A 27,789-nucleotide genomic window follows, 5' to 3' on the forward strand; every position below is an offset into this window, starting at 1 on the left:
GTGCAACATTTGGCAATCGAGATAAAAAGTTTTTATCTCCCAGGTTGGAAATGTTTATACGGCAACACTGAGTTCGGTCGGCTGCCAAGGGAAATCACACAAAGCATCGTCTTATCATTCTTATAAAAATAAATGGTTTTTGCCCAATCCGATGGTTATGGATTTATCTTTTTAAATGATTAACGGTTTCTATTGCTTTAAAAGTAGAAGAAAGTAAAATAAATGGTTTTTTCCCGAGGTTGTGGATTTACCTTTTTAAATGATCAACGGTTTCTATTGCTTTAAAAATAGAAGAAAGTGAAAAAGATAAATCTCGGTTCAGAATGCACCCACATTCTGCTCCCTAATCCAATGTCTGTGAGTAATTCAAGCACAAATTTTTCCGGAAACATTTATCTATTGTCTGTTACGAACCAAAATCCCCATTTGAAGGCATTTATTAGCCCATCATATCTCATTGATATCAATCTCTATGGTTTCTGAAACGCTCAATCACATGTTCAGGTATATAAATTGTAGTCTTCCAGTTTCACTGGCAAGTACAACATCAAAGTTGGTTGGAATGAATCTCTTAGGTTTTTAAAAAAAAATTTGTTCGCCCTAATCTCTTTACTGTATCACTACTCTGTAAGTTCGACAATGTATAAATTTTATTAATTTTTCTTAAATTTGTAGTATTTGATTTAGTTGTTCGGCCTGCACTTTGTGCAGATGTGCCAAGTACTTTCACAATGATTTAGTTGTTCTCTTTACAAACTCAATTACTTATCTTTTGAATGTTTTTTCATAAAAGATTTGATTTAATTCTCCTTTTGGTGATTAGGGCTTCTGCATTCGTGCTTGCAGCAGGCGATCAAGTTATTTCAGGTACCCTATCCTTCTCTATGTCTCTTTCAATTGCATATGTACAACACAAAGCTTAAATCCACCACCGTCTGTAAGAGTTGTTATTTAAAAAAAAATTACTATTATTCTTTTCTTTCAGGTGCATATCAGCATTTTTTAAATTGCATAGATTCTTGAAACATAAATTTGAACTCTACATTCATGTTCCTCACATTGTTTGTTTCCACACTCTTCTTGCTATACTTTTAAGATTCTTTCAGCATTACACAAGCAGTGAAGCTGTAAAATGGAGTTGTATGTAAGGTGTTTGGAGAAATTCCCGAAATGATTTTTTTTTGTTCTTTGGTTATTTTCTGCTGGACAGGGTGATAGCTACAGCTGCTATCGGCGAAGTAATTGGTTTTTTATAAAGTTACTCATTCGATTTAGAAGAATAAGAATAAGAAGATAAATAGAGGTACGGATTTGCTGAATTATGATTACGTTATATATAGCACGAAGGATAGTTCCTTTGGATATAGTTTAGTTGCTCGACTTGAAACTAAGTTCCCTATTACCATCACCATAATTTCTGTCATTCAATCTTTTTGATTCCAGTTGCCAATAGTAGAGTTCTTCTTCAACCTAACACCTCCATCGATTGTTCCTGCGTTATGAATAAAAAAAAATCCTCATTAAAAACTCATTATTTCTGATAACTAATCATTGGATGTTCAAAAGTTGTCATACCTTTGGTACTGTTTATAGGAATTTTGTGATTCAATGCAGGGTTCCTACTAGGATTGGATGAGGAGGTGAATCCGTTTGGGGTAAACCTTTTGCAGATTAGGTCAACTAGGAAATGCTTCACTCAGGCAGGGGGGTTGGCAGCATAGCAAACAACAGCCTGCAAATTAATGGCTCCAAATGTTTACAAAATACAAGTCTGCAAAGCATTCTGTTTTGAGGGGAGTAGTGGGTGGGTTGACTGCCCGTGGAGGATGGAGAAGGTGTTGATGACAATGACCGATCTTTGATAAGTCTTTCCTACTTCATTGTGTGAATGGTAGATTTTTTGACTCATTAAAATTAAGTTATACACTGTTGAGAGTTAACACATGATTTCCTTGAATGCATTATAACAAGCATTTGCGGAAGAATGTTCTCAGCGAACAATTTTCCATTTCAATACAAGATCCAGGAAAATATTTGTCTCAACTCTATCACATGATTTTTCATATAAATTTAATGTTCAACTGTAATTGTTTTTTTTTAAATACCTAAACCAGAAAGTTCTTTTGTCTGATAGATTCACAATTGTCTTTTACAGTCTTCACAAACTAAATGCTTTCATTTGTTATTTTACAATCTTGGCAGTGTGCTATTTTAACTCATGATCATCATTACATGATCCAGGTAGAAGAGAAATAGAGTCATAACTCTTACCTAACTCTATCGAGCGCTTCTTTGGACATAAGAAACTACCATTTTAAGGCATACATGGATAAATCACCACTGATACGACACTTACAGTATTTCGAGTGCAAATATTGTCGTGTGTTGGGATGATTTTACAACTACGGTATTGTCTATTAATTAGTTTGTATGTTTGGATTGTACGCCTATGTAGCTATGAAAAGAATTTTATTAGCTTTTATTGTCTTTAATCATAGGCTACAGTATTATAATATCGATAGTAGGAATAGCACTAATGAATGATGGATACAACATAAAAATAAAATTAGATAAAATAAGCAGAATACAAAAGTGATGAAGATTTATAGCATAATTGTATTTTAAAATCGCTCTACACAATCTTCATCACTTTACCAACAAAGTGATGAAGATTTGTAAGTGCCGTATCAGTGGTGATTTATCCATGTATGCCTTAAAATGGTAGTTTCTTATGTCCGAAGAAGCGCTCGATAGAGTTAGGTAAGGTTATGTCTCAATTTCTCTTCTACCTGAATCCTGTAATGATGATCATGAGTTAAAATAGCACACTTCAAAAATTGTAAAATAACAAATGAAAGCATTTAGTTTGTGAAGACTGTAAAAGACAATTGTGAATCTATCAGACAAAAGAACTTTCTGGTTTTACAACTACAGTATTGTCTATTAATTAGTTTGTATGTTTGGATTGTACGCCTATGTAGCTATGAAAAGAATTTTATTAGCTTTTGTTGGCTTTAATCATAGGCTACAGGATTATAATATCGGTAGTAGGAATAGCACTAATGAACGATGGATACATCCTGAACTTAATGAGCAGAATTTTGTGTAATCATCAAATGGTAACTGAAATCTCATATCAGTATTTTATTTTAGTCCTCAACTCCTTCGAATTATTCTTAAGCATTCTTGAATGCTCAATAGTCAGGTAAAATTGTAAATTTTTTGATCATACATGATATGAACTACCAGTTCATGTATATGAAAACAATTCAGATAAACTACTTCTATTGTGTGAGTGATTCTTGATTCCTCTACAGCTGTAGCGAAGCCTGGGAAAGCTTGAGAGGTAATACTAATGACAGTAAAGCTCATTTTTTATGACACATCGCTTGCATATAAAGTTTATGGTTGGTATTTTTCTCTTTTTTCGGGTATAATTTGTTGTTCGTGAAAATGGACTGTTGATATTAGAAGACCTAATTGAAGGGATCCTTTTTGTGCGGGTAGTGTTACAATACACATTATGATCAATATTAAGACTTTAGCTTTAATTTTCTTCTTACCATCAGTAAATTGCTTCTTCATTTCTATCCCTTTTTTCCAATTGGCTTAACGACAATTCCATGGCAGGAGTCAGTAAAGATGCTAAAATTTTAGGTCGTCGTATGTTCTTTGGTAATGGTGACTATTTATGAAATATTCGTATTGGGTGTTTTGCAGGTAATTAACATTTTTTGTGGACCTAAAAGCTTTAGGAAGAGAGTCAGGAAAAGGTAGTTACCCCAGAAACTTCTTTTATGTTTTCTTCACATTTTCTAGCGATATTTGTAAATTGCTTTAGATGTTTTAGATCACATCCTAGAGTTCTGGAGTACTGTCATTACAAAATTTTGGGTTTGCTTTCCGGAAGTATAAACTCTTATTTGTCTATCATGATCCCAATAGACCATCAATCAGATGTAGGAGCAGCTACAACATAAATGCCATCAAGTGTTTGTAAAGCTAAAGATACTACTACTAAATTTAATACTACTACTAAATTTAGGTAGTTACAAATTCAAGATAATTCTGCTAAAAATTTAAGAGTTCATACTAATTATGGGTTTCAGTATATCAGTTTAGAGCTTTAGACAATGAGTTTTATAGTCACAAATGTCATTAGTCTAAGGACACCAACGTTTTGCTACCATGGGCCATGCAGGTAGTTAGTTGAGAGTATAAATTTAGCAACGTCCAACATAAAAAGCGCTTGAAACAGGACCAGCTGTACTCTAAATAATCCCACAACACTCTTTTGATTATCGTCATGATATTAATGAGATAATTTTACTTTTAACAGAAGTCAGTCAAGTGCTTGAAATTTGTTAGTTTGCAGACTAATGAAATGAGAAAGCCGTTAAGACCACTATAAATTTAAAGTACATTAGCATTTACTGTACATCAATTTAAAGGTTTCTTAGGGGAGAGTAATTGGCATGTGAAAATGACTAAAATGCGAAAGCAAACCTTGAAGTGGAGGGTACGAATCAGAAGAAATTTGTTGGTTAAACTATATTACCTATACTTCATTTACTTTCTTTAGTTGCATTACGCTGGCTTGCATCTTCAAGAATGATATTGACATCTTCAATTTTGCCTACAGATGGAGCCTAAGGTATTTCCAATATGCGGGAGAAGTATTAAGATGATATATGGATACATTCTTTCAGAAGTACGAAAGAAATTACGTGTTTTTTTTTTTGAAAAAGGTAATGCTTACAGACTATACTTAAATTTGTTTTTTCCAGGACTCCAGCTACTGCAGCTGTCATCTTAATCATTAGCTTGCAGACTGCCTTATAATAAATTTCCAGGTGTCTGGCATATTGATGAATCTGAAGATGTGAAAATAATTGCATAACAGAAAGAACCAGCAACTTACCAGGTTTTACTTTATTTTAGGATTCAATTGTACTCTGGACGGTACTGAAAATGGTCCTGTCATTGTTCTCTCAAAAAATTGTTGCTTGATGTCACTGTTGTTGGATGTGGACTGGATTGTGCCGAAGGGACACATCGAAGGGACACAATGGCTGGAAACTTGGAAACGTGGAAAGAGCATTAACCTTAGGGTGTCAATTGTAATTTACGCATCATTAGTAACTTTGGTTTATTTTATCATAATTTTGGTCTTGCAATTTTTCCTGGAGACCTGAAGTGAGCCAATATCATGATAATCCATTTGTGTTACCAACTTAACAAAACTTTGGTAGGTTGCAAATGGAAAATGTGTTATCTAGAATTTGAGAAGAATTCACGTTTAAGTCATATATGTCGTTATGTAAACTCTTTCTTTTATTTATTTAAAATCTTTGTAATATTTTGGTTATCGGATAAGGGGGAAGCAATCTAACAAATTAGTTACTGAGAGAACTTGCGGACCGGCTACTAAGAATTTTTAGGTAGTCATCATTTTGTTTTTTGTAGGTACCATTTTCGTCTTATTGTAATTTTATTTTGTATGTAGCTAGCAGTCTACTCTCACTTTGTATTTTATGTTTTTTTTGGCTCTCGGCTCTTGGATAATTGTTTGAAGTAGTCAATAACCAAATCAGGATCTATTATTCAACTATGATCATCTTTGAGAAGACCTACAAGAACTCTTTTATTCTTCACTTGTCCATAACCCATACCCACTATGGGATATCATGATCCCCTTAGAGCAAGGGCTATGGAATGAGTGTGTTTTGCACTCATTCACTACCAAATCCAGTGAGAGACTAGGTGAAAGAATGTTTGTTGCATTATGGAAGGAGTAGAAAAGAGACTAAGAGGCTAATCATTAGCTGCTTTAAAAAAAAAATCACTTGGACGGCCTTTCTTTGACCGTTTTAGACATAATTAGGATTTTTAATTAATAAAACTAGTGTGGGACCCGTTTTTAGAGTTTTAAAAAAATAAAAAAGCTAAAAAAATGCTTAAGAGGCAGATCTTTAGCCGCTTAAGGTGTTTTTTCCCAATAGGCTGATTTTCACCAGCTTAGTGTCCACTTTCGCCCACTCATTCCTTCCAATGAGTGTATGAATGATTTTTGATGAATGAGTGGGTGTTCTCACTCCATAATAGCACCTAATTAGATCGAATCAAGTGAGACTCATTCATATTGAATGAGAACCCTCACTCCATAGCCCTTGCAATTAAACTAGCCAACGTTTATTGATAAGAACAAAATGTGTGGGTATTACCAGTATACAAGTATGCAAGAAAAAATCTTAGATCTTTGTTTCAAACGACACATCAAAACCCGGGCCGTTACGACACTGGTCATACCCTAGTACTAATATAAAGAAAAGAGGAATTTTTGGTGAAGTCTTTTTGGTTGGTCACAAAAAACCAAAATAGTTTGGTGTCATCCTGATATTACTAATATGACCTTAAATATTAATCATTACTATGCATTTATATTTAAGGGTGAAAATGTACATTGGTTTAATGTTTGTATATTCACAAGAATGCCATTGTTTTAAAAATAGATTAAAAAAATTTAAAACATAGATATTTTTAAAAGTACATATCGGATTTTTACAAAATGAATATATTTGGAAAGCTCTTTAAATTATCTACGTAATGAGTATAAACAAGAATATTAATATTTTATTTTTAATATTTTATTTTTATTATTATCATAAAAAATCCTATTCAAGCATGTGCATCGCACATGTGGCCTTACTAGTCAGTATAAACCAAATAGATGCTAGCTGGTTAGTACTCTTCCTACGCTTTATTTAACTTTTTTTTTTGACAAGAAAAGGGCAAATTAAATTGAAAAACTAACACTCATCAAAATAATGAATGTTAGGAGGTACAAAAATTTCAGATGTTGCCAATCACAGCTTCCCAATTATAAATGAGTGTACTCAAAGAGTAGCCTTCAAAAAATTTAGTATGCAAAGACCAATTAAACAGAGTATATTTGACATTCACAATCAACTGATCTAAAGACCGCCTTTTGTTGTTAAACACCCTGCAGTTCCGCTCTCTCCAGATCGTCCACCAAATTGCAAAAGGTAGGATGTTCCAGATTTTCTTTATCATACTTCTATTCTTCTTAGCCTTCCATTCCCATAAATTTGATTTAACGCTCTCAGAAAACACCCATTTCACTCCAAAACTATCCAGAAAATAATGCCATATCTTTCTTGTTTCTGAGCAGTGCAAGAATAAATGACTTTGTGTTTCCTGTTCCCCATTACAAAGTAAACAAGTACTCGAGTTAACCTTACCAACTCCATGCAGAAACTCCAAAGAAGGTGCTCCATCGTGACACAAAGTCTAAGCCAAAAAAGACACTTTTAATGGAATTTTTTGGTTCCATATTTGTTTATGAGGAAAAGCCAAGAATCCATCCGCTTCTAAAGAGGAGTAGCAGCGGGTGACAATGCAATCAGGTGCAAATTTCCATTTCCTGTCATCCTCCTCCTCATTATTATGCAACAGCATAGCAAAATCTTCAAGTAACTGAATCATAATAGCCATCTCTCCTGTTTCTGTTTCATTTAAATTTCTCTTGAAACTGAAATTCCATACACCCTGTTGAGAAATCATATCCTTTATAGAAGAAAGCTTATCCTTTAACTTCTATTAGAATTCATCTCTGTATTTTGTTTCTTTAAATTGCCAAAAAGTTTCTCAACTTTGTAAGTGGTTTACATTGAACTTTAGTCCTTTTTCGATTTTGTAGAATCATGTGCGTTAATATTAGTGGTTTTATGAACTTTGAACTTTAGGAAAAGCTGATATCATCAAATGAAGCAGCAGGAAAAAGAATGCTTACTTCGGTCACTCTTATTGAAAAATCCAAAGCCGACCTATTTTGAGTTAAAATTCTTTTAAGAAAAACCTAAGTTCAGAATACTGAGTATCTTCATAGATTGATCGTCTCATGACTCATTCCATACACAGGAATAGATGGAAGAAGATGCTAGGTATATTAGCTGATGCCGAAATTAAACCATGGGCAGTGATACCGTGGTTTGAATGTTATTAAGACCGAATGATTTTTGTAGGGACCATGATTTTTTTGAGGGGATCATGGTTTTATTAGGCCATCCTCCCTATAGTTATAAGGGGTGTCCTAAAACGTTGAAATGACTAACCTACCCTTAACCTAATTTAATTTAAAACCAACCTAATAACCACCTATATATAACCACCACCTTCTCCCACCACCACCGCCCACCACCGCCGATTACCACCACCATCTCCGATTATCACCACCACCAACCACCGATTACCACCACCACCTCCGATTATCACCACCACCAACCACCGATTATCACCACCACCTCTATATATATAGCTTAATTTAAAACATTAACAAAAATATTCTCACAAACCCATTACTTGTCATTCGTTTTTGATGAATAAATGAGAAGTAATCATCAAAATGAGTTGAAAATGGAAGTTGCAGAGAGGTTTAATGGAGTTTTTTTTTTCAGAGAAAAGTTCGGTTACGTCGCAAAACGTTCGGTTTCGTCACAAAAAGTTCGGTTATCACGAATTATTTTTTTCTTAACCGAACTCAGAGTTCGGTTGATTCGCAAAAAATACTTTTAACCGAACTCCTTGTATTAGAACAACACAAGTCCATAAGTTCGATTCCTTCGCAAAATAAGGATATCACCGAACTTTAGTTTACGAAAATAATGAGAAATCCAAAAGTTCGATTCGTTCGCAAAAATGTTAAGTTTTCTTTGTAACCGAACTCTACCTTTAAAACTTCGTAACCGAACTCTACCTAATTCGCCAAGAAATAAATTTCGTAGAAACCGAGCGTTTGCCTAATTGCATATATGCATATATAAGCCCAGTTCAGTTGATTCGCGAAATATGTTGAAGTTTGCGAACCAACCGAACTTCTAATACTAGGTTACTTTTAACCTGCAGTTCGGTTGGGAACTTGGTTGCGTTGAAGTTTACGAACTAACCGAACATACCTCTGTAAATCTTATTACTAAAGTTCGGCTACATGCGTGTTTGAAGAAAGAAACCGAACTTTGTGTTCGGTTATATGTTCTTGACATTTATTAACCGAACTCCGTGTTCGGTTACCTGTTCTTCACACTTGGTAACCGAACTACCTGAACCTAGCAGGAATTTTTTTATAAAAATTTACAGTTTTATGAATATTTGGACCAATTCAACCACCATTATCTAAGTTTGAAGCACACTTGGGTACCCAAATACTCTTCCTCCGGTTGTGGTTGGTAAAATCCATCATTTTCACTTGAGATTGAGTTTGTGGAAGAATACATTCACCATCTAAGAAATAACTCATACCTAGATCATTGTGAAGATTAACAAATACTCTAGGAGAGGATGGAGATGAAGAATCAGATGAGCTATCATCACTTGAATACTCAAGCTTAGTGAATTGGAAAAAAAAAATTATTTTCCATGTTTTTTTTCTTCATCTTCTCTAATTTTACTCTCTCAATAATTCTACTTCTTTAGCTTAATCATTTCACTAATCATTACCCAAAATTAATCAGGAGGGTAGTTTAGGTATTAATATAAATATCTAGATAAGAGGTGACCTAGATTTACTTTTAAATGTCTTACTAAAAATAGAACCATGGTCCCTCCAAAAAAACCATGGTCCCAAATAAATCATTCTTAAGATTTGACCAAGCCTACAAAGCATAATCTAAAGCAACTGTCGCCGCACAGATTTCAATTTGCATCCTCGATGGCCTGATGGGATGCCTAACCTTTTCTACAGAAAATGCCCAGGTCCAGACCATATGGGTGATGAGTAAATAAGTGGATTTTCTGTTTTAAGTCTCTTCCATATTGAGATGGTTCATTTCCACGCTGTGATCAATGTAGTTAATATCGGATATCGTTTTATCTCGTCTTGGAACACACTGGTACAACTTTGTATCGGGAAAATTTCGGTTTGAAATTCAGGTACAATATCGGTTCGAAATTTTATATCCATAATTTTATAGCAAACATTTTTGGCACATTATACATATTAAGTTATATAAATTACAGAAAATAAAATAAAATACCATGTACAGTTTGACATTTCTCTGTGAATGCGATAATTTGGGTAGCACCAATAAAGACTTGAGAATGTGAATTCGACTCGTCTCGGATGAATTTGTAAAATGCATGGTATATAGTTGTGGACATGCATACGAGGAGTAAATATTTGATACATATATGTAAATATGAGTGTAACTATGCTATTACATTAAAAAGAAACAAAAATACTCGCATATCCAAAACGTTAGTTGACAACTGCAACTCATGCACTGTTAAAGTCAAAAGAGTAGTCATGGTTTCCACTTTTCACTCGGACTCTCCGCCTCCCTCTTTCAAATCTTCTACTTCAAATCAGACCATGGTTAGGGTTTAGAAAAATCTACCCAACAATCTCTTCTTACTATGTTGTTCTAATATAGTTTGGAAACCCTAATGTAGTCCCCAAATTTCAGATAACACAATATCAGTAGAACATAAACAACAACAGCCGTTAAGGAATAACAATTGAACCAATGAATTCTTCATCGATATTTTTCCTGGTCTAATAGCTCCTTAACAATAATCTTTTTTTTCACAAACCCCTTTTTCGTATGATAGATTTTCTTGGCTTGTTTATCAGTACCGGTTGATTAGATCTTTTCCCAGCTTTTTTGTGTTCTGTGTAAGATGAATCAATAAAAATGGATCATTTAATATTTTTATGCGAGAAATCAACAAAAAAGGTTCTCTTTGATTTTGTATGTGAATGTCAATCTGATGAAAAAAAAGAATATTTCTGACCGAGATAACCGGTTCTGGCCGATAAGACCGGTACCATCCGAGATTTCCTTGAAAATATCGTCTCGCGATATTATGAGAATCGTCTCGCTCTTGGGACGAAATGCGGAATCTCGCCGATATCTCGGCCGAGATGGCCGAGATCGACTACAATGGTTGTGATGAGTTTCCTAGCCCAGGGAATATAGAGTTTAGGAAAGAGTTTAGTTTCCTAATCGGATATTAATACTTGGCATCTAAGTTTGTGTTCTCTATATATAAGACTAGAATTTTAGTCCTGTAGAAATTCAACTTAGAATAGTGGTAAAGCCTTGTGCTTAGGTCTTTGGTCTCTTTGGTGGAGAGATTCCAGTGCTACCATAAAGTCCAATATATGTTTAAGGAATGTGGATTTTTCCTTAAATCAGGTTTCTCTGGTGTCTTCATATTTCTCCTATGTTACTAGCAGTTGTGAAGAAGATGCAAAAGAGAAGACATGAGTTTGGTTTGAAGAATGGTATAAACTGGTTATTTTTATAGTCTCTTCAATGATGTTTTCGGGTATGTCTTGTTAACTTTTTGGATCTTGTCTTGGATTGTGGAAAGAGCATGTAATGATCTTGATATTATAAAGTTCTTCTGGTGGGTGTTGGCCGTGGATTAGCTTGTAAAGATGAACCACGTATATCTAGTGTTGTGGTTGTGTCCGTCTTTTTTTGTTTTTTACTGTTTAATTCAAATTACCAATTTCCCTTTATGATCTTATATTCTACCGCGCTCGGGGTGCCAATTTCCTCAATAATTACTCAATCCAGTAGTGAATATTTCTCTTCTACTTCTCTCACAAAATATTTGAATCATACAAATATTGTGTTGATTCCTAAGTTAAAGCACCCAATTTTTTCTTCTAAGTGTAGACCTACTGCCCTAACTAATATCTTTTATAAGATGGTGACCGAAATCTTAGCCCAAAGGTTAAAAGTGCATTTAAACAACCTTGTTGTTCGTGCCTAACTTGCATTCATATCTGACACTTTGACTGAATAAAACATTGTGACTGCTAATTTCTTTTTCATATGAGAAATATGTTAGAGTGCTATAAAATGAAGTGCAACCTTGGAAACATGCCCCATTGTGGAAAAGTTAGAAAAATTCCCCATTCCGTCAACATTTTCATCCAATTAAGCTAAGCCACATGTGTGAGGTCATACGCGTGAACATATGACAAATTCAGGGTTCAGGTGGTAGTGGTGGTTCCGGTGGTGGTGGCGGCGGCAATGGTTTATTTGTCATTTTTCTCGCGTGTGTGACCTTACACATGTGAGTAAACTTAATTGGATGGAAAAGCTAACAGAATGGGCATTCTTATAACTTTTCCGTAAGGAGTCATGTCTCCAAAGTTGCACTCCATGTTGAGACATTCTACTTTTTTTTTCCTTTTCATACCATGTCTAACTCCTCTCTGTTTTTGGATATTTTGATTTAAAATATGACAACCACAAGGCTTATGACTATGTGACTTGGAGATTTCTACGCCACTATATCATATCCTTTGGCATTTTTGGTAAATTCCATGAGCTCATAAGTGTATATTTACTGCTTCTTCCTCTGTGGAGGAAATATTGGTAAAGAATACCGTTGATGAGTAAAAATGATTTGCTGGTTTTGAGTAAAAGTATAGAGTTGTGCGATAGGCGGATCCTCAGTTAAGCAAATTGTCTAAACCTTTAATAGATGTACTGCACATGAGTACTTGAATTCGAGAGATCAATCTGTAAGACTCCGGCCTAAACCAAGAAAATGATCGTTGTAGAGTTAATTCGGTCACAAAAAAGGATGAGGATGGATCTGTAATAAGGAAGCTTAGAACGTGTGAGATCAATGGTAATTGATGGATTGTGTATGTGTTGAATTCTCTGTGTTGGAGGGCTTTGCCTTTTTGATAATGGTAGACTGTCGTAAATTGGATTACGATGAGCTTTGATCAGTTAAGGTCGATTTCTTAAGTTCTGTTCTGTTCAGTTAAGTTAAGTTATCAGATCCTAGGTTGATGAACCTATTATTGCAGAAATGGTTAACACATTGATCTTCAGTAAGTGGTGACGTTTGGAGAGGAGTGGAAGAATGGGAAGTGGGAAATCGTGGTTGAACCAGTTCCATATTGCGTGGAAGACTTAATTGATTGTTTCCATCGACTACTTCACTTACTCGTTCAACTGCCTACACGACTTACTTATATTTCTTATCGTGGATGTACTACTGCATCACAAGTGTCGTAAGCTTCCAGACCAATATCCTAGTGAATATCCCACATGTGACATGATTGATGTCTCATGTGAAGTCTACAAGGAGATGTGTATTTAGTTGGTCAATTATTGACTTGGCTACACCGTGAGTCTTAGCTTTAACGATTCGAGCATAATTATTGATGATGAAAAAGCGGGGTCTAACAACCACATCCAATATTTCGTTTGGAAATATGAATAGACAAACCCTAATATACTTTCAAGAGAATCAACTATACAGTCAGACTCAATCTAGAGAAAAGTACATCAAAGAGTTTTATATCTCTATCTCTCAATTCAATCTGCAATCAACAAATAAGAATTTGCGAGCCTGATTGAATATAAGAGAAATAACATGAATGGTACCAAAGACCAATGTTCAAGGATCAATCAATTTCAATCAACGACCAAAGGTTGGATTTCCCAATTGATCGATTCAACGCACAATCTGTGATATTTCAATTATACAACAAAATATAATGCGGAAAAGAAATAACACAGACACCAGAATTTTGTTAACGAGGAAAACCGCAAATGTAGAAAAACCCTGGGATCTAGTCTAGCTTTGAACACCACACTGTATTAAGCCACTACTGACACTAACCTACTACCGATGAACTTTAGACTGGAATGTAGTTGAGCCATAATCAATCTCACATCGATCAAGGTACAGTTGCGCTCCTTATGTCTCTGAACCCCAGCAGGATTCTACGCACTTGATTCCCTCAGTTGATCTTACCCACAACCAAGAGTTGCTACGACCCAAAGTCGAAAACTTGATAAACAAATCTGTCTCACACAGAAAAGTCTATTGGAATAGATAAATCTGTCTCTCACATAAATACCTATGAGTTTTGTTCCGTCTTTTGATAAATCAAGGTGAACAGGAACCAATTGATATACCAGACTCATATTCCCAAAGAACAGCCTAGAAATATCAATCACCTCACAATAATCTTAATCGATTAACGAAACAAGATATTTTGGAATCACAAACGATGAGACGAAGATGTTTGTGACTACTTTTAATCTTACCTATCGGAGATAAATCTCAAGCAAATCTTAGCAAATATAATACTCAATCACGATAGTAAAAGTAAGATCAGAACACACAACTACAGAGAAAATAGTTGGGTCTGGCTTCACAATCACAATGAAGTCTTTCAAGTCGTTAACCTACAGGGTTTCGTGAAAAACCTAAGGTTAAAGAAGAATCGACTCTAGTCGCAACTAGTATCACACATGAGGTGTAGGTATTAGGTTTCCCAGTTACTAGATTTTTCCTTTATATAGTTTTCGAATCAGGGTTTGCAATCTTAGTTACCTTGGTAACAAAGAATTTAATATTCACCGTTAGATGAAATCCTGATTAGATTCAAGCTAATATCTTTCAACCGTTAGATCGAACTTAGCTTGTTATACACAAATGAAATGTACCCTCATTTAGGCTTATGTAACCGTACCTAAACGTGTACACCATGTTGGATCAACCGTAGTTAACCGAGGTTAGCTATATGAACACTCTCATATCAACCTTATTCATCTTAACCATTATAGATGGTGGATTTTCGACAAAAGGTAACATCGTAGAACCATAATTATACATACTCCTGATCCAGCAATCAGATGAGTATTGACACTCATGTCTCTCGTCGAAAGCATGAAAGCTCGTGCCACAAGAATCTCTTGACTGAGAATACTGTCTCTCAGAGCATATGTGGATGTGCAGTCTCTCAGCTGAGGCAACGACATATCTCATAAATACTGAGCAACTTCAGTAATTACTTCTATATAGAATCGAACGATTGGACGGATCCTACACAGTTTGCCTGCTAGTATAGAGCAACAACGTCTTCAGGATGCAACAATGTTTTCCCTGACTATATGACGCTTCAACAATCTCAAATCTCTCAATTATTAAATAATTAATGCTCCTAGACAGCATGCCTACTAGTATAGAGCCATCGATTAATTATTTCTAATCGTTAACTGAATATTCAGAAATATTCTACGATTCTTCATAATATTTCGTCACCTCAATTCATGGTTCTTCCCAGCAAAATTCCACAGGTTAGTGATAAATATTCAACGAACGGGCGTCTGGGACGCTATCGAGTAAGCCCCGACCAAAATGGTGCAAGTGTACTCAGCAATAATGCACAAACGAGCATCTGAATGCGCGAACGAGCATTCCAAAATACGAAGGAACGATGAACCTATGCAAAATAGGAAGAAAAATAATAATAATAAAATATTAGCAAAGGCGCTAGGGGACTGGGCCCACCGGCCGGCCGGTCACGCCGTGGCCAGTCCCACACCCAATTATATATTTTATCATATTTTATTATTTTTCCATGATCTCATGAAAATCTCCTAATTTTAGAAAATATCCTTCATCTCAAGGAAACTCCCCAGTCTCATGGTGTTTCCTCGTATCAAAGAAATAATAAAAATTAGAAAAAGTGTCGTGGGACCGGGCCTACTAGCTGGCCATCCATGACCTAGCCGTGGCCGGTCCCACACCTCATGATTCCTTATTATTTTATTATTATTTCCCTCATCCCAAGAAAATTCCCAGATTTCATGATATTTCCCTGAACTCATGAAAATAACATAAGATTAAGGAAAAGCTCACGGGACCGGGTTCATTGGTCGGCCAGCCATGCCCTAGCCGTGCTGGTCCCACACGCCCTTGTCTTATTATTTTAATATTATTTGTTTCCCTCATCTCATGGAAACTCCTTCACTTCAAGGAAACTCCTTAGTTTCAACAAACTCCTTGATTTCATGATATTTCCCTAAAACCATGAAAATAAAATTAGGAAAAGTGCCATGGGACCGTGCTCATTGGCCGACCGGCCATGCCTTGGCCATAGCCGGTCCCACACTTCATGAATCCCTATTTTATTATTTCCATAATCTCATGGAAGTTCCTTAACCTCATGAAATTCCTCAGTTTCATGGTATTTGCTTCACATCAGGGAAAATACATAAAATTGGGAAAGGTGTTGCGGGACCGAGCTTGCTAGATGGCCGGCCATGCCCTAGCCGTGGACGGTCCCACTCCTTGCAATCCCTTATTTTATTAATTATTTTCATCATCTCATGAAGATTCCTCAGTTTCAGCAAAACCCTGAATCCTTCATATTTTCTCAAAATGTTGCTCAAGCGCGCATCAGAAAATATCGAAACTCTCAGGACTGAGACGCAGACATTATGGTGACGCGGGCACGTCTTCTTGATCGACCAAGGTCGGCCCTAGGGTTTGCAAAGATCCGGTCCCACATGTTTTAACAATTTTGACCTAATTTGCTCAATTGCTCATATTGGGTCCAAACTCTTCTCAAACAACTTGGAGTTTGCTCAAACGACCATCAGCTGGTCCCACGACCACCAAGGGCCGGTCTCATTCCCTCTTGGATGGTCCCTCATCTCTTCATAATTAGGTTTAATCACCTAAAGATGAGACGAGTACTATTTTAATAAATGATTAAACCAGCATTTAATCATTCTTTCACCAACTGGTCTTCAAGAGACTTTGGTATTTTGCTCACCTGAGCATCTGGGCGCTACATGGTCGATTCATCATATCATGTAGCCAGTCCCTCCTTCACTACGTGGATGGTTTTCAATAAATCATCAATTTACCAATTGATCAAAATTAGGGTTTCGAATCCAAGGTTCATAATTCCAGATTCAAACACTAATAATTTTACGTTGATCCCATGATCAACAGCCTAATTAATTTTACTCGGTTCAGCTGCCAGTATTTTAAACTAATATTATCTTGGTCCTGTTACCAATGATTCATCAAACGAGCAACATTCGCTCAGACGAGCAATATTTGCTCAGACTAAGGAATATTGGTTCAACTATCAATATTCAGCAATTCATCAAATGAGCAACATTCGCTCAGATGAGCAATATTTGTTCATATTAACTATCAACATTTATTCGAAAATTGTACTTCTGTCTCAACAGACACGTTCAATTCATGAGTCTCACAACATTTGCAAATCACCTTCGACTCAGAAATACAAGGACTCATCGTCCCATGAAGTCAGCAACTGACTAACTAAAACCACGAGACATCAATCGTGTCACATGGGGGGATATTAACTAGGGTTTTGGTCCGGAGGTCTACGGCACGTGCGTTCATACACACGATGAGAATGTGATAAAGTCGTGCAATCAGTTGGAGGATTTAGCAAAGTAGTGGATGGGAAATCAACCAAGTCTCCGCACGATGAGCAACTGGTTTTGACACGACTTCCCACTTCCCCACTCTTTGACTTCAGCAACTGTCACACTTCATGGGATCAAGGTGTTTACAATTCTATCAATATAAATAAGTCTCTGAATCATGATTGAAACAACAGATTCTCTAACGTCAACAAGACAATCTCTCGTCAAACAGACAACAAGAGATTAAGAACTCAATATCTGAGAAATTACTCTAAACAGAGCAAATTAAATCAATCAGAACTTATCTTATTTCTTCACGCAGAATACACAACACACCTGCAATCTTCGATCACCATTGATCTCACACATTTCTCAGTCTCTCTCCTACAGATCTACCCATCCTCTCTTGTGACCGAATGGACTCTGGAACGACCATTGTCTTGGTTTAGGCCGGAGTCCTACAGATTGATCTCTCCAACTTAAAGCATTCCCTTCTTGCAGTGCATCTGTGTGAGGTTAAACATTTCACTCGGTTCAAGGAGTCTCCTCCGCACGGTCGTCTTCTCGTAAAAACCAGCAATCGTCTTTCCCCATTTACAGATTGTCGACCACAATGGGAGATCATTCTCTCGGTTGCAATCTCAGTTCTAACAAAGATGGTCGATCTTAGGTCTGATTCAGTTACCAACTCGGGTTCAACACCCACCCTAACATTACAAGCTATAGTGGTACCGCTAATACCACTCCTCCAGCGCAACCTTCCAATACTACTCCTCCGAATACTGGTGCTCCAGTGATCACCCCTGCAAATGACAGTACTGGTGCCATAAACAATCCTCTCTTCGGCCGGTCCCCTGAAGAAGTCAGAGAAAAATCGCCTACCATGGTGATCTCATGAAGGTGCAAGAAACTCTTGCCAAGAATCAGGTTGACATGGCTTCCACTCAGAAGGAATTATGCAATTATCTCAAGACTCTTACAGACAAGATGTCAGAGAAAAACTCAAGAGAAAGGAAAATCCAAAGAAACATCTTCGTCTGCTGATCCTGAAGTTACCGAATCCATGTTGTAGATGATGAAGAAATCTGCAGGGCTGCAGATGACTCGCCAGCAAAGAAGCCTGCAAGTTTCATCACTCATGAAGACCTGGAGCGCTTTTTGGAGGATCGAGGAAAAGATAAGACATCATCTGTCCAACGTCACCAACCTCCATATATCTTACTGCCACACAGAGAACTCCTCTCCCGAAAGGCTACACTTTTCCAGCGTTCACGCTTTACAACGGAACAGGAAATTATCGAGAACATGTCTCTCAATTCTTAGAATCATTAGGTATGAATACAATCATGTCGTCCGTCTGAAGAAATTCTCAAAGTCTCAGACATATCATACATCTGGTACAACAACATCGCACCAGGAAGTATCACCAGTTAAGGAGAAATGATTAATGCTTTCTACAGAAAATATTTCTTCGTTTCAGACCAAATCACCCTCTCTGATCTTGGAAGGATGTTTCAAAGGAGCAAAGAACATCCTAATGATTATGTGAAAAGGTTCATATTTCAAGCCTTGGACTGTCATGATCCAAATATCACAGAGCAGCAACTTGTAGACTTGTGCATCAATGGAATGATCCTGGTCTACAGAGCTTTACTGGAAAATCTCCAATTCCAGACCTTTTCAGAACTTCATGAAGCATCTAAGAGATCAACTACTACCGCACCTGCTTTCCTGGAGAGAGCTAAAGCTACAAGATCTTAAGAACCACGAGAAACTCGAGGTAGCAGATGTTTGATCAACAAACAGTACAGACTCCAACCTTCCACAAACGTTGTTGCAGAAGAGAACAAACAAAAAGCCGAGCCACAACATAATCATACTTCCTCAGCTCCTTCAAAAGCACAAAGGAAGGATAATCAAACTCGGAATGCACAAGCTCCAACCCAGTACGGAAGTTGATCAAGCAGAAGCTGACTTCCCTTTTCCCATTGAAGAGGTGATCAAATTGTTAGGAGTCTGGATCCAGGATGGTGCAATCAAGTTGCCATATGTCAGGAAAGAACCAACTGAAGAAGAAATGGAGAATTTCAGGTACTTTCACCTTTATAGATTCATAAATCATCCAATAAGCAACTTCAATGTTTTGAAGCACATTTTCAAAGACAAGGTTGATCCACAATAGCTTCAACTGGGGACTGAAGGAGTACACAAGCATCCTCTCCCAATCATAACCTTTACACTCTCTGAACAACCTATCAAAGAGGCAGTTCAATCCTTGGTCGAACGTCAATTGATCTATCTGTCGAAGGCACAAAGGAGAGACATGTTCACAGCACTGAACCACATCATGTCAAGAAGTCCATTCCGGAAATACTTCTTGAGCCTCCAGCCACATACCAAGAGATGTACGACTGGGGACTGCTTACTACAGTCAATCTCAGAAGAAACGAATTTGGAAGAACGTTGATCGATGATGGCACCGCCATCAACAACATTCCACTGAAAACCATCGGATCCACAGGCATCACTCGACAAAAATCTACTCATGCTCCCATCTCAATCAGATACCTTGAAGGAACGCTCGGAAATACTTATGGCTACATCACTCTCAAAGTGAACATAAGTTCAACCTAGACAGAAACCAAGTTTCACATAATCAGGAAGATCCAGGATATGACATGTCCTTCAGACGAGCGTGGACCCACGCTGAAAATATGGTTACTTACAAAGCGCCTTTGGTTACACATCTCTCCAACGAAGAAAGTTTTGATTCAGAAGATTTGGCGGACGTTCCATCATCAGAGCACTTGGAGGAATTTTGAACTTTGACGAGGTTGAAACAAGAACTTGCAAAAGATGCATAGACATTTATCAAAAGGTTATGTACTCAGGAAAGTATCATTCCTCCCATGTCTATGTCATTTATTTCCTCACATGTTATTCTAGCATGGGGACTTAATTCTGCTAGCATCTCTGCTATTGCAAGACGCTATAAGTGGGTAATCTCACTTCAACAATATTTTACCAAGTGGTTGAATCTAACATTTCTACGAATCGAGCATCTCACTGAAACATTCATTAATGAGATGATGTTCAAGCACGATAAAGAACAGTTTGGGCATTTCTCCATAGCCTTGCAGGAGTGTTCATGTGTGCCACAAAATCAGAAAGCTCTGATGTTTGCACAAGTGTTGAATCCCACTACCGAGACTAAAGGAATTATGAATCAACAGAAGATAGTTGGGACCCAAACGATCAAACCTAAGACATGCTCAAGGGATATGACGCTTCAAAGCTCAAGAAGCCTTCAAATTGTACTCTCAATCAAAGAGTACACCTCCTATAACAACGCATCTAGCTTCAGCACAAATATCTCGACGATGACATACTGATTCAACACCAGCGCAATCAAAGTGTAACTAAATTACAATTGCTAATTCTTCATTATCCCATGATAAGACTTCTGAAGCAGCATCATTCATCCATGGATGGCACAAACTCCTTCAACATACACCGGGGACTTGATCTTATTGGAGAAATAAATTATATTTCAATAAATGTTATCCATATAACAAGTTATTGCAACCTGATGTGATTCCATGAAACTTCATCAACGGGTCTCTCTACATCGCAAGCCCCTGCACGACTGAGAAACTTCCTCTCTTCACCGATCACATCCAAAAAGGAAATTGCCGCTGCTATCTACCGCAACAACATCGCTTCCCTGAAAAGGCACTTCACAGTAAAGGTTCGGGAGAATTTGAGTTAAACCCTACACCCTCATCTTGGGGACGCTCAACTCATCAACTAGTTCGTGAATGCAAAAGGCTCACTGGATGAAAGAGCAAAGGCTATATCGATAATCATGGTTATAGCCTTTTTCGGTCTCTTGAGCAACTCCAACCATAGTATCAGCATCAACAAGGATATGTGGAGGAACTACGTTCATGGTATCAGCATAAACAAGCATTTCTGGAGAAAATTCTATCGTGATTCAGCATCAACGACGGTCTCGGGGGCAGCATCCTCATAACCAGCTTCATCAACTATCTGTTCTCTGAAGTGTTACTCGATGGATCGTACTTCTCCAAACACTAATGATTCATATCAAGGTTTGTGTACATGAAATTTTTCACATGAAAGTCTTTCTGAAGCTTGCAAAAAAAGCGGGCACAATCCCAAGTCTTCTACAAGAAGTTCTTATCACCTATACAAATGAGATACCACATACTTCAGCCCATGGGTTTACAAAAACGTACCAATGTGTGAGGAATGGGACAATACTTCCTCAACGAATTATGTTCGTATATATCTCTTCTATAACATACCAAAAGGGCGTATCCATCGTACATACGAGCTGAAAGATATGGCCTTTACCGCCAGGTCTACGAAATCTGAAAAAAATTGTACGGGATTATAACTTACAAATGTGCACGTTTCTTTGGCTGAACTTTACAACTCCAAATTGAGTGATTCTTTTCTCGTGTGATAACTCAGTCTCTTAACTTCAAAAGTTGGTGTCAAGCATCGAATTCCGACGCCGTATGAGGTTCCTACAGCTTCCAGAGCATACAACATGCAGGCAGCAATTCTTGGACGGGATTCATAACCTCCACAGTCGATCGGTGTCCACCAGGTCTTTCCATCAAGGTACCTCCAACTTCGACCACCTAGGTCTTTGCATCAATTTTTCTACCCGGATCCTCTATCTAGGTCTTGCCGGAAGAACGGAAAACGAAAGGGAGAGATTTAACAAAATACTGAGGACTGACGGTCCACTGATCATGATGATCAGTTTCACAGTCCAATACCCCAGACTTTCATGTGCTAATCATTCATCATAAAAGGAATTCTACGACCAGGACATGCAACCATGGTCATTACATCATCCCCTATTGAGAGCAAACTCAGTTATGGTCCCGTGACCAGGGTTTCAGAAGTGTTGTTTCTACGCTTGACAGAAGCAAGATGGCACTGCAAGCACCATGCTCATGTATCAATCAAGGGTTCCTGATCTCAAATGACTCAATAACATTAAAATCCTTCACCAACTGTTCAAGACACAAGTGAATGGTCTAAAGACACAACACGAGTGTTTTACAACAAGCTTGTCTAAGATGATTTTACACTATCCCGCACAAAGCAGCAAGCTGGGAGAAATTGGTGAAGAATCTAAGGATGGGTCATATATCATTCTATTTGTATTGATGTTCTCTACAACATATCCAAAATTCACATAAATTGGAGAAACGAGCAAAAAGATGTGGCCAAAACTTTGGACTACATGATAGCTGAAAATTTTCTGAAAACCTCCTGGAAGTTTACTGTTTCGTAAATTTCGGCCCTTAAACGTGCTCAAAATCCGAAAATATTCTGTGTCGAAGCTTGGAAATTTTCGGAGGATGAAGAAACATGGGTAGATCACGAAAATCCGACATCGGACGAAGATTCTACAACATTTTCAATGAAGACCCGACTTCTGAATTTTCTGATGACGAATTATGACGACATTCTTCATTCATCTACATCTGAATCAGAAGCTACGCCTTCCGCGCGAGATCAGACTTCATCTTCAGCCGCTAGTCCCATTTGCTAAAGTCGGCGGCGTTTTGCTGATAAGATCCAAGCCTTTCATATTCAACTTTCCTTTTCAGTAATAACTCATGTCTTCCCTGCTTATCTTCTGCATCTGCTAAGGCTAAGAAAGCATTGATTCCACCACGGAAGACTCCCATATGATCTAAAGACATACAATGCATCAACTTTCCAGCTTCTCTGAAAGGTTGATTCAAAGTCTTCATCTTTGACTTGATATTTCTGGAGCGTTCCGCGGAAAGGCCATAAGAGTGGTTGTAACTAGAAGTCACCACTATCTGAGGCGAAAGACATGGAGTCATGGATATACCAATAACAAACGCGTAACAAAATGGATTTCTTTTCTTGGGCCCGGACCCGTGAATCCTGAACCGACCAAGGTTCCGTCATCAAATCAGCGGTTCTAAACCAATTTATGCTCATTAGACGATGCCCTGTCATGCCACTGGGATCTTCGTTCAAGACGTGGTTCACTCGCGCAATCGAAAATCCGGTAACATCTTATCTTACGACTAAGTTCAATTAATTATTTCGTTCATAACTGGAAAATCACCATCCAGTGCTGACTGAGGAACATCATTGTCCCTCACTAAAAAAGGGACTTAATGTAGATGGTGGATTTTCAACAAAGGGTAAAACCGTAAAACCATAATTATACATACTCCTGATCCAGCAATCAGATGAGTATTGAGACTCATGTCTCTCGTCGAAAGCATGAAAGCTCGTGCCACAAGAATCTCTGACTGAGAATACTGTCTCTCAGAGCATATGTGGATGTGCAGTCTCTCAGCTGAGGCAACGACATATCTCATAAATACTGAGCAACTTCAGTAATTACTTCTATATAGAATCGAACGATTGGACGGCTCCTAGACAGCTTGCCTGCTAGTATAGATCAACAACGTCTTCAGGATGCAACAATGTTTTCCCTGACTATATAAAAGAAATACGACGCTTCAACAAGCTCATATCTCTCAATTCTTAAATAATTAATGCTCCTAGACAGCATGTCTGTTAGTATAGAGCCATCGATTAATTATTTCTAACGTTAACTAAATATTCAGAAATATTCTACGATTCTTCATAATATTTCGTCACTTCAATTCATGTTTCTTCCCAGCTAAATTCCACAGGTTAGTGATAAATATTCAACGAACGGGCGTCTGGGCCGCTATCGAGTAAGACCCGACCAAAATGGTGCAAGTGTACTCAATAATAATGCACAAACGAGCACCTGAATGCGCGAATGAGCATTCCAAAACACGAAGGAACGATGAACCTATGCAAAATAGGAAGAAAAATAATAATAAAATATTAGCAAAGGCGCTAGGGGACTGGGCCGGCCGGTCACGCCGTGGCCAGTCCCACACCCAATTATATATTTTATCATATTTTATTATTTTTCCATGATCTCATGAAAATCTCCTAATTTTAGCAAATCTCCTTCTTCTCAAGGAAACTCCCCAGTCTCATGGTGTTTCCTCGTATCAAAGAAATAATAAAAATTAGGAAAAGTGTCGTGGGACCGGGCCTACTAGCCGACCTTCCATGCCCTAGCCGTGGCCGGTCCCACACCTCATGATTCCTTATTATTTCCCTCAACTCATGAAAATAACATAAGATTAAGGAAAAGCTCACGGGACCGGGTTCATTGGCCAGCTGGCCATTCCCTAGCCGTGGCCGGTCCCACACGCCCTTGTCTTATTATTTTAATACTATTTGTTTCCCTCATCTCATGGAAACTCCTTCACTTCAAGGAAACTCCTTAGTTTCAACAAACTCCTTGATTTCATGATATTTCCCTAAAACCATGAAAATAAAATTAGGGAAAGTGCCATGGGACCGTGCTCATTGGCCGGTCGGCCATGCCTTGGCCATAGCCGGTCCCACACTTCATGAATCCCTATTTTATTATTTCCATAATCTCATGGAAATTCCTTAACCTCATGAAATTCCTCAGTTTCGTGGTATTTGCTTCACATCAGGGAAAATACATAAAATTAGGAAAGGTGTTGCGGGACCGAGCTTGCTAGCTAAATGGCCATGCCCTAGCCGTGGCCAGTCCCACACCTTGCAATCCCCTATTTTATTAATTATTTTCATCATCTTATGAAGATTCCTCAGTTTCAGCAAAACCCTGAATCCTTCATATTTTCTCAAAATGTTGCTCAAACGCGCATCAGAAAATATTGAAACTCTCAGGACTGAGACACGAACATTATGGTGACGCGGGCATGTCTTCTTGATCGACCAAGGTCGGCCCTAGGGTTTGCAAAGATCCGGTCCCATATGTTTTAACAATTTTGACCTAATTTGCTCAATTGCTCATATTGGGTCCAAACTCTTCTCAAACAACTTGGAGTTTGCTCAAACGACCATCAGATGGTCCCACGACTATCAAGGGCCGGTCTCATTCCTTCTTGGACGGTCCCTAATCTCTTCATAATTAGGTTTCATCACCTAAAGCTGAGACGAGTACTATTTTAATAAATGATTAAACCAGCATTTAATAATCCTTTCACCAACTGGTCTTCAAGAGACTTTGGTATTTTGCTCACTTGAGCATCTGGGCGCTACATGGTCGATTCATCATCCCATGTAGCCGGTCCCTTCTTCACTTCGTGGATGGTTTTCAATAAATCATCAATTAATCATCAATTTATCAATTGATCAAAATTAGAGTTTCGAATCCACGGTTCATAATTCCAGATTCAAGCACTAATAATTTTACGTTGATCCCATGATCAACACCTTAATTAATTATACTCGGTTCAGCTTCAAGTATTTGAAACTAATATTAATCTTGGTACTGTTATCAATGATTCATCAAACGAGCAACATTCGCTCAGACGAGAAATATTTGCTCAGACTAAGGAATATTAGTTCAACTATCAATATTCAGCAATTCATCAAATGAGCAACATTCGCTCAGATGAGCAATATTTGTTCATATTAACTATCAACATTTATTCGAAAATTGTACTTCTGTCTCAACAGACACGTTCAATTCATGAGTCTCACAACATTTGCAAATCACCTTCGACTCAGAAATACAAGGAATCATCGTCCCATGAAGTCAGCAACTGACTAACTAAAACCACGAGACATCAATCGTGTCACATTGGGGGATATTAACTAGGGTTTTGGTCCGGAGGTCTACGGCACGTGTGTTCATACACACGATGAGAATATGAGCAAGTCGTGCAATCAGTTGGAGGAGTTAGCAAAGTAGTGGATGGGAAATCAACCAAGTCTCCACACAATAAGTAATTGGTTGTGACACGACTTCCCACATCCCCACTCTTTGACTTCAGCAACTGTCACACTTCATGAGATCAAGGTGTTTACAATTCTAGCAATATACATAAGTCTCTCAATCATGATTGAAATAACAGATTCTCTAACGTCAACAAGACAATCTCTCGTCAAACTGACAACAAGAGATTAAGAATTCAACATCTGAGCAATTACTCTCGACAGAGCAAATTCAATCAATCAGAACTTATCTTATTTCTTCATGCAGAATACACAGCACACCTACAATCTTCGGTCACCATTCATCTCACACATTTCTCAGCTTCCCTCCTACATATCGACCCATCCTCTCTTTTGACCGAATTGACTCTGGAACGGCCATTGTATTGGTTTAGGCCGGAGTCCTACAGATTGATCTCTCGAACTTAAAGCACTCCCTTCTTGCAGTGCATCTATGTGAGGTTAAACATTTTGCTCGGTTCAAGAAGTCTCCTCCGCACGGTCGTCTCCTCAATTCCGTAAAAACCAGCAAATCGTTTTTCCCCATCTACAACCATAACTAGTTCAAATGACTCAAATGAAACTAGTTAAAGAGTTGTTCAATTGCTATATTCTCATAGAAGTATACAAGAACACAATTGAAGCAAAATCGGTTTGATTTACTCAAATCAATTCATGAACATTATAGCCACGGTTTGCAAAGAATGCATTCCTTACTATATAAATGTATTTGTTCATGTCACAACCGATTTTGGAACTTTAACCATTCAAGTATGCAAACGGTTACGTATACTAGAGTAGCCGGACCAAGTTTGGTTTTCGCCAGTATGTGAACGGGTACGCATACCTCCAATCCCAGCAGAATTTTTCGGACATGAACCTTACGCCAGTATGCGTACGGGTACGGCACTTAGGTTCCCGGAGTTCGCAAACCAACAGGTAATACGCGTATGCATACTATGGTTCCCAGACATGGATCACATATATGCAAGAGTGCACAACATGCTTATAATCCAATGTTGATTAAGTGTTCTAAACTCTTATTTCAATCATTGAAACATTATTAGAGGATAACAATAGCCGTTTTCACACACTATTAGCATCAAAGCAATTTTCAAGATATTGAAATAATCATAACGAAACATTCCAAGTCTACACCAAATGATTGTATCACACAAACCATGTAAGATGTTACTCAGAGATTTTCATATGATAATCTTTTGACTTTCGTCAAGAATATAAGATGAACTTGGTTGAAGTGAAAGCTTACCAACACATATTTCGAGAAATATGTAAGCGAGTTAAACTAGGCTCGAAATAGACTTTCCATGTAATAGATGAGTTTTAGTCTCCACATACCTTTTTGTTGATAAAGTTCCACACACTCGCCTTAGTAGTTCTCCATCTTCAATTGATGAACGTCGTGAAGTCTAATGCTCAACTACACAATCTATCCTAGTCTGATACATCACTATAAGTAGACTAGAAATCAAGACTTATAGTTTTGATCACTAACATTGAAAAACAATCTTGAGATAGCAACGCTTGCGAGTTCGACCGAGCAGTGCTCTAACAGATGAAAAATTTCACATGATCTATGATAAATCAATGATGGATTAAGCATAAGGTGTCTGTTGGGACAACAATGATGCCTAGACGTCGAGTCTGATAAACTGTGACATAT

General features: G+C 37.6%; 1 long non-coding RNA gene across 3 annotated transcripts; it reads left to right on the forward strand.

The window, feature by feature from the left end:
• The first annotated feature begins 327 nt into the window (after positions 1-327).
• On the forward strand, positions 328-5,357 carry LOC113298723. 3 transcript variants are annotated; one of them, XR_003334356.1, is made up of 6 exons: positions 328-627; positions 824-867; positions 1,211-1,303; positions 1,615-3,773; positions 4,643-4,748; positions 4,942-5,357. It is a non-coding gene; the product is annotated as an uncharacterized LOC113298723 (long non-coding RNA). The 3 variants fall into 3 exon arrangements; XR_003334355.1 differs by having other exon boundaries at positions 328-504; XR_003334357.1 differs by having other exon boundaries at positions 328-504; positions 4,643-4,711; positions 4,788-5,357.
• Positions 5,358-27,789: the final 22,432 nt, after the last annotated feature.

Source organism: Papaver somniferum, chromosome 7, assembly GCF_003573695.1.
Source record: "Papaver somniferum cultivar HN1 chromosome 7, ASM357369v1, whole genome shotgun sequence".
In the NCBI taxonomy this organism is placed as follows: domain Eukaryota; kingdom Viridiplantae; phylum Streptophyta; class Magnoliopsida; order Ranunculales; family Papaveraceae; genus Papaver; species Papaver somniferum.